Raw genomic sequence first — 9,006 nt, forward strand, 5'->3', positions numbered from 1 at the left:
GCACAGCTATGTTTATTGCAGCATTATTTACCATAGCTAAGATATGGAACCAACCCAGATGCCCCTCAGTAGATGAATGGATCAAGAAAATGTGGTATAAATACACAATGGAATTCTATGCCTCCATCAGAAAGAATGACATTGCCCCATTTGTTAGGAAATGGAAAGCCTTGGAAAAAATTATATAAAGTGAAGTAAGCCAGGCCCAAAGAAACATAGGTCCCATGGTTTCCCTTATTTGCAATAACTAGTATATGTCTGAATCAAGCAGAAAAGGTAAGATAAGTTGATGTTAGGGAAATGAACCCTAAGATATGTATGCAAATGTTTTTTTTCTTTCATGTGGTTGTTTCTAACACATTTATAAGATTATTTCTTTGTTGCTTTGTATGTCCCTCCCCTACAGTATAACCCCTGCTTTCACTGTATTTGATGTTGGTATAATTTGTGGAGGGGAAAGGAAAAAACAAATCGTTTAAATAGGGATACAGGTGGACCCATTGCAACAATGAGACGTACAAGTCATTATGTCCAAAACGAACTTTACAACTTTGGTGGGGAGGGGGAGGGGAGGAAGCTTGTGGGGGGGAGGAGCAGATGGGAAGGAATGGGAAGGGGAAACAAAGGAAGAGGCTACAATGCTTGATAAGAAATGCATTCATTATCTTGCCCATGTAATTGTAACCCCTCTGTACAGTATTTTCACAATAAAAAAAAAACAGAAAAGAAAAGAAAATGCTGCAAATGTCCTAAGGTAAGAAAGTCCATAATGCATTCCCAAAGTATCAGGGTAGGTGAGGTGTTTGGGGGACAGATCTTATAGAAAGAAAAGCAGCAAATACAAGGGCAGAAAGGTGGTGTAGATGAATTCTCTTAGATCTTTTGACTTACTATAAGAATGTAATTTCACTGAGGGAAAAACTGAGAAGCTGCAAACTGTGAACAAAAGAATAAAAAATGAAGCCAGGTGCTGGTGGCTCACACCTATAACCTTGGCTACTCAAGGGGCTGAGAATCTGGGGATTGTGGTTCAAAGCCAGCCTGGGCTGAAAAGTCTGTGAGACTGTTGTCTCCAGTTAAATACACACACACACACACACACACACACAGGCACCAGATCTGGAGCTGTGGCTCAAGTGGTAAGAGTGCTAGCCTTGAGAACAACAGCTCAGGGACAGCACCCAAACCCTAAGTTCAAGCCCTACAACCAACAAAAGATATAGTTACATGTATGATCTGACCTTTCCAGGTACTTACTGGACTGAGAGTAGACAGGAAGGCAAAGCATAATCAAGGACCTATTAGTCAATAGAACTTTCTGAATGATTGGATGCAGATCTGGGGTTCTGAGAAGAATAAAGGAGTGAAAGATGGGGCTAATCTTTTGGGTTGAGCCTTTGAGATGGGAAGACAAAGGAGGAGTTGGTTTGGTAGAAGATTAGTACAGTTCAGAAATTCCATGATGAGATATGCAAGTGGAAAGGTCCAGTAGCAGCTGGCTATATGAATCTGGAGTTTCAGGTCAGAGGAGAACATAATTGTATGACTGAATATGCACTGAGAGGTGGGTGTGAAGAAGAAATAGGAGACCAAGATCTGCTAAGTTAAGTGCTTAGCAAAGAGAGGACAAACAAAAGTTAGTTCTAGGCACTGATTTAAAAGTATTTGGAAATGCAATCATAGTATTCAGTAGACACTATGTGGAAAATGAACTATGCAGCTTGTGACCAGGCACGGGAGAAGGAAACTAGGGGAAAGCAAAGGAAGGGGTGACATTATCCCAAAGAGAAATGTACACATTACCTTTGTACAACACCTTAATCATAACAATACAATTATATTTTTAAAAATATTTGGGGTAATATCCATCAAGATGCATTATACTTATAAACTGATATGTCCTATGGTAATCATTTCGTACAACTACTTAAAGACAATAAAATATTCTTAGTTTGTTTTTTGGGGAACATAAATAGACTAGACCATTCTGAAAATGAACTCATGGTAAGAAATTCTTATGAAATTCTATGTACTAGTATGGTAATATTGATAGGTAAATAACTTGTTTTGTAGGAGGCGATACTGCAGAACTGGGAATTGAGGCAGAATGTCTAATACATTGATAAAGATTTCAGAACTTACAAATCCAAATCTATGCATACATCTCAATCAGAGTTGTCTATTTTTTTACTTTGGAGGAGGTATTTTTAATTATTTTTTATTGTGAAAATACCGTACAGAAGGGTTACAATTATATGGGCAAGGTAATGAGTGTATTTCTTATCAAGCATTGTTGCCTCCTCCTTTGTTTTCCCTATTCTTATTATCTTCAAAGGGAGTCCAATGTACCATATCAGTCGCTGAGTACAATGCATCTTGAGCAATATCATCCCTTCTATTGGTCTCCCCATCACAATCCAACTATCCTCTCAATTTTCCAAGTTCCATTTTCATACAGGTGCATGGACTATTATAACTATATTTGCCAACCCTTCCTCTTTCCATTCATCTCTGCCCCTTCCCTTGGTCCTACCACCCCCAATTTGTCTATTTTTAAATCAAATCATCTTGAGAAATCTCTCACTCATTTCAACAATGTTTGTATTTCAAGAATCACTTAAGGATTCTTTTTTAAATAATGTTATGAAAATCTACAGGAATATACATTTTTTTCTTACTCTCTTCTGGAACAGCAAATCTCTGGTGTTGGAGGATGAATTCGATTCTTCTTCTTCTTTTGAGGCAGCCCAAACTTATTTAGTACCATGTCTGTTGAAAATGGTCATTGATCATACTGGAGAAATATTGTTCGGGGTCTAAAATGAGAATGTTCATAATTTAATGACTGGTTATTCTTTGGCAATGTCTACAACCGGCTTGTGCATGTTTCAACACGTGATCAATGTGTATTTATTGATGATAAGCTTCCTTACAGCATGAACGGTGACCCTGACCAGACGGAGTCAAAATCATATACCATCAATCCAAATGAGTAATTGTGAGGAGGGAGGAGAATTCCATGAACTCTTTAATATATCTTACCCGTTTGTTTATCCACTGGAGCTCAGCCTAGCCCTACTGAGGATAGTGTTTGTCAGTGCTACTGACTTTGAATGACAAAGTCTTCATATAACCTTCAGGCAAAGCCTTCATCCAGGCCTATCCCAGGCAATCCAAGGGATCCCCTGACAGCAATAAATGTCTCATATTCATTTTTCACTGTATAACAGTGTGACTCTAAGTCCTGGAAGAAAATCACACAGAGCTATATTACATTTTAAATGCTCCTGATTTTCTTTCTAACTGGCTTTTCTTTTAGGGGGAAAAAAAGAATTCAGGTGTTGTCCTGGTTATTTTTTTCTTCATCCATTTGTTTTCTTTTTAGTTCAACCCTCCTAAGTAATTGCATTGCATATAATCCTAAATTGTTTTCACATCTACTTCCATGTGATGATGAATTTCTGCATCTGTAACAAATATGTTTGTCTTTGCCTTGGGGACAGTGTTAATTCATGTTGTATCTTCTATCATTAAAGTATGATTCTAGAAAGTACAAGAAAGTGGGGGTTTTTTCCCTGCCATTTCTAATCATGTGCATTTTAAGGGAAAATTAGATTATGGTGTTTGACTTACTGTACCACAGAAGCCATCAACTGGTAGGTAGTTAAGTGATCAGGCTTGACCAAGTCAAGTTTCTGAGCAGGACTGGGAAATATAAAGTTAAATATTCCCATGTGATCATAATTATACTTAGAATGTATTATTAAAAGAAACTATAGTTTAAAGCTAATATACTCTTCATATTTGCATGACTTTTACTATCTTTTTTTTAAAAAAAATAGTATTCCTGGTTAGGTGTTGGTAGCTCACACCTATAATCCTAGCTACTCAGGAGGCTGCGATCTGAGGATCAGGTCAGGTAGGAAAGTCTATGAGATTCTTTCTTTTTTTGTTTGGCGGGGGGGTCCGGTCGTGGGGCCTGAACTCTGGGCCTGGGCGCTGTCCCTCAGCTCTTCAGCTCAAGGCTAGCGCTCTACCACTTGAGCCCCAGCGCTACTTCCGGCTTTTTTCTTTTTGCTTATGTGGTGCTGAGGAATTGAACCCAGGGCTTCATGCATGCAAGGCAAGCACTCTACCACTGAGCCACCTTCCCAGCCCCTCTATGAGATTCTTATCTCCAATTAACCACCAAAAAGCTGGAGGTAGAGCTGTGGCTCATGTAGTAGAGCATCATCCTTGAGTAAAAAAAAAAGGCTCAGGGACAGCACTCTGGCTCTGAGTTCAATGTCCTAGAACCCTACACACATACAAAATTAGCATTCTTGCTATATAAAGTAGAAAATGCACACAACTCTTAAAGTCTAACTTGTGTGAAGAAACTTCAGTATTCTCTATGGAAGCTAGAAAGACTTACATTTATTTTAGCATTTATTTCACATTTATTTTCTGTCTTTTTCTTTTTTATAAACAGACATTCTAATTGGGTTAAGATGGCATTTCACAATTTATTTACTTATTGCATTGGCATATATTAAATCCTGTAGGGAGTAGCTGTTTCTTTATGATTTTACATACATGTATGTAATTCATTTTGATCATTTGATCATTACCATTTCTCTCCCTTTTTTTTGGTGGTATGGGATTTGAATTTAGGGCCATAGGTTGCTAGGCAAGTTTTTTATGCCTGAACTACATCTATAGTCCTACTACTTCTTCTTATTTCCCTTGTTCCTTATGGTTTTGATCTGTATTTCTCTGATAACTAGTGGTGTTGACTTATGAGTTCGTATTTCTCTGAGTTTATTTATTTTACAGACAAAAGAAAACCCATTTGAAAATTCATTTGGAATCTCAAGGAGCAAAGAATAGCCAAAACAGCTGTGCCAAGGAATAAGCCTAGAGAATTACAATGACTGGTTTTAAAATTTACTACAGAGCTAAAGTAATCAAAACAGTATGATATTTATCTAAAGATGAATACAAACCAACAGAGTAGACTATAGAGCCCAGAAATAAAACAAATTTTTGTTAGTATACCAGGTAAAGGCAATCTTATCAACAAGTGTTACATGGGAAACTGGACAGTCATATGCACAAAGAAAAATGTTCATCCTTATTTAATACTGTATATATAAATTAACTCAAAGGGGATTTTTAAAAAACCAATATAATGCCTAAACCTATAAAACTCTTAGAAATATTGAATTTGGAAATGATTGTTTGGGTTATATATATATATATATCTAAAGCATAGGCAACATAAAAAAATAGACAAATTGTTCCTCACTAAAGATTTTTAAATGCTATCACAGCATGATATAAACTGAGTAAAATGGTAATCCATAAAATGAGAGAAATTGTAACTCATACAGTCTACACTGAAGACTATGAAAAGAATTCCTAAATGACAACAGGATCCCACTAAAATGAACAAAGAACTGGAACAGTCAATTCTCCAAAGAAAATCTGATTGCTAATAAATATGAGAAAATGCTCAACACCATGAACAACTATAGAAATGAAAATAAAAATACAATGAGATACCTCTCTGTGCCCATTATGATAGGGCTGCTATTTTAAAAATAATAGAAAAAATCAAGTATTGATGAGGTTCTGGAGCAGCAGGATTCTTTGTGTACTTTGGAGTGAAAGGTAACATGGTTATAGTCACCATGGAAAACAGCACAGCGGTTACTCAAAAAAGAAAAGAATAGACTCGAGGAATAAAATGGGAGATCCTGACATGAGCACAAGAAAATCTGGGTTCTTGAGAAAGAACACACGTTGGGGAAAAATCTAATGCTGAGAAAATTGGGCATGCACACATAAAAGATTGAAGCTCAACTTCTATCCCTCACCTGGTATAAAAACCAAGTCAAAGGCTTCACAGTATGACCTGAAATTTTTAATCTACTAGAGAAAAACATAAGATAGGCACATCAAAGTATAGACAAGAGGTGCTTAATTCCTGCACAGAATTTCCAATTCCTTAGGAAATAAGAGTAAGAATTAATAAAGTGGACTAAATCAAATTAAAAAGAATCTAAAGCACAAAAGAAATAATCAGTAGAATGAAGAGACGTGAGGAAAAAACTTTCACCACATATTCATCCAACAGTGGATTAAAATGCATAATTTATAAAGAAAAAATGAGATTTTTTTATTATTAACTTTAAGCAGTTGAACAAAAATGTTGACATCTAACAAAGCAGTGTATGAATATGATATATTTTGAGCAATGTCATCCCTTTCAACATGTTTACCCAAAAAGCAAATAATCTAATCAATAATGGGCAATGGAACTGAATAGATAATGTTTAACTGCAAATGATTAATAGTCCCGGGGGTGGGGGGAGAGAAATAGCATCCTTACCCATCAGACAAACGTAACTCAAAACTAGCTTAGATTCTATCTCTAGCCCAAGTGGCTATCATTAAGAAAATAAATACCAACAATTGCTACCAAGGATACATGGGAAAAGGAACTCATCTACTCTTGGTAAGAATGTAAATGAATCCAGTTGCTATGAAAATCAGTATAAAAGTTCCTCAAAATTTAAAACTGTAACTTCCATACAATCTAGCCATACCACTTCTAGGTTTATACCAAAACAAAAAAAACTCAGTAATTTTACTCTATGGATACTTGCATACCCATGTTTGTCACAGCATTATTTACCGTAGATAAACTATGGCTTATCCCAGGTGCCCATCAAAAGCTGAAAGGAGAGAGAAATGTGGTCAGTATATACAACAGAGTTTGATTCAGCCTTAAAAAAAAAAAGAAAGAAGTCACTTCCTATAAAAATGAATGCAACAAGACGTTGCTAAGCAAAATAAGCTAGTCCTACATATCTTCTCTAATTTCTGGAACCTAGAGAAAAAGAAAAATAAGGTCATGAAAGAAAATGGAACTACTAAGGAAAAGTTAAAGGAGATAAAGAAAAACGATTGAGAGAATGAACATAAAGTACCTTTTATGCATGCATAGAAATGTCATAGAAATAGTACCATGAAACCCCTTACTTTGTACAATTAATATAAACTAATTAAGAAAATTATCATATGATCCAGCAACTCTACTACTAAAAATATGTCCAAAAGAATTGAAAGCAGAATCTCAGAGTGATATTTGTATGTTTATAATTATAGCAGCATCATGCCTAAAAGCAAATAGGAAAATAATCCAAATGTCTATTGATGAATATATCGATAGTGGGTTGACTCATGGATTGTATCTTTATTCACCCTTGAAAAGTAAGGAAATTCTGGGGGGGGGGCAGGGAGGATTGGGTGGGGGTGCGGGGCAAGGATGGGAAGGGCAAACAAAGGAGGAGGCTACAATGCTTGATAAGAAATGTACTCATTATCTTGCCCATGTAATTGTAACCCCTCTGTACAGTATTTTCACAATAAAAAAAAGAAAAGTAAGGAAATTCTGATACATACTTTGATAGAATGATCTTGAGGACATTAAGCTATATGAAACAAACATTCTACAAAAAATATTGCATGATTCCATTCGTATGAAATATTTAGAGCAGACAAACCTTTGAAGATAAAGGAATAGAATAATTATTGCTAGGGACTATGGATGAAGGGAAAGAAAATGTAGAGTTTAGTTGGTGTAGAATTTCAGTTGCGCATGGTGACAAAAGTTCTGGAGAAGAGTGGCACTTTAAGTTATATTCCACACTATGAATATATTTAACATTATAGTGGCTAATTTTACATGTATTTTACCACAGTGACAAAACAGTGAAAAAAGAAACCACAATAATTTGAGGGACAGTAAAAGCGCAATTAAGTAAACTTCTGTTAGCATTACTTTTAAGAATAGGAATATTAGTATTAAAAACCAAAGAAAGTAATAAATGTGTTACTACTTTAAAATAATGGGTATTTTCCCCTGTAAAAATTACCTATTTAGAATACCTTTGCCTGTGTCCATAACCCCTTAGTTGAGTAAGAAATAAAACTGAAAAACAATTAGAACTTTGACCATCTGAACTGTTATTGATGTTCCATTGTGATTTTTTTTTTGGTGGGGGTACTGGGGTTTGAACTCAAGACCTCAAACTTGCTAAGCAGATAATTGATCCCATGAGCAGCCTTGCCAGCCACATTTTACACTGGGAAATTTTTACCATTTTCTCATTTTATGCCTGAGACAACAAGGACTGTGATTCTTCTATGTGTATTCCCCACCCAATATGACTTTTTGGGGAGGAAGTCTTGTTGTGATGCCCATACTGACCTCCATTTGGCTTAGCTTCTGAGTGCTGGGATTGATAGTGTGTACTTCCATGCTTTGCTAAAGTGATGAAACAGGAGGGAAACAATTCTTGGGTTATTTTTAAACATTATGCAAAACCTTAGATAAAATACTTGTTAGATAAAATACTTGTTGAACCAACATCTACCTAAAAGGGGACAACAAAAATGAACCAAAAGTATGAATCAAGTTGAGAGGAAGGTGCATCAAATTGCTCTTTCAAGAAAATGTCTACAAACGATGATAAATACAACCAATATCTAAAAAAAGTATTCGATTCTTTTGGTCAACAATACGAGTTTTAAAGCCCAGGGATATTTCTGAAAAGTATGGCTTTAAAATGCTACTATACAAGAGCCAGCACCTTAAGATAAAGGAGCCAAGTAAATTTCTGAATAAAATCAAAGTCTGACTATTTTGATCATGTTGTCAGCTAGGAGCCTAAGTCATTACCTTATGTAATAAAACAATCCCCTCTTCCACTGAAAATGAGAAAATTGACTTTTCACCAAATTTTAAAATTCAGCTGTCTACTATCCATTAATTAAATGGATAGTAGAAAGCCCACAGAATTAATAAGAAGACTGGAAGCATACATTTGGGGTTATGCAAACAGTACCACTCCTGGCCAGGTTTGGTGAGGACTAAGTACTGTCATCCTGCCAACACTCCCACAGATAACCACTCTGTGTTGCTACCCTTACCAACATCTATCTCTTCAAAACCTGGGT

Source organism: Dipodomys ordii, unplaced genomic scaffold (assembly GCF_000151885.1).
Source record: "Dipodomys ordii isolate 6190 unplaced genomic scaffold, Dord_2.0 Scaffold24, whole genome shotgun sequence".
Classification (NCBI taxonomy): domain Eukaryota; kingdom Metazoa; phylum Chordata; class Mammalia; order Rodentia; family Heteromyidae; genus Dipodomys; species Dipodomys ordii.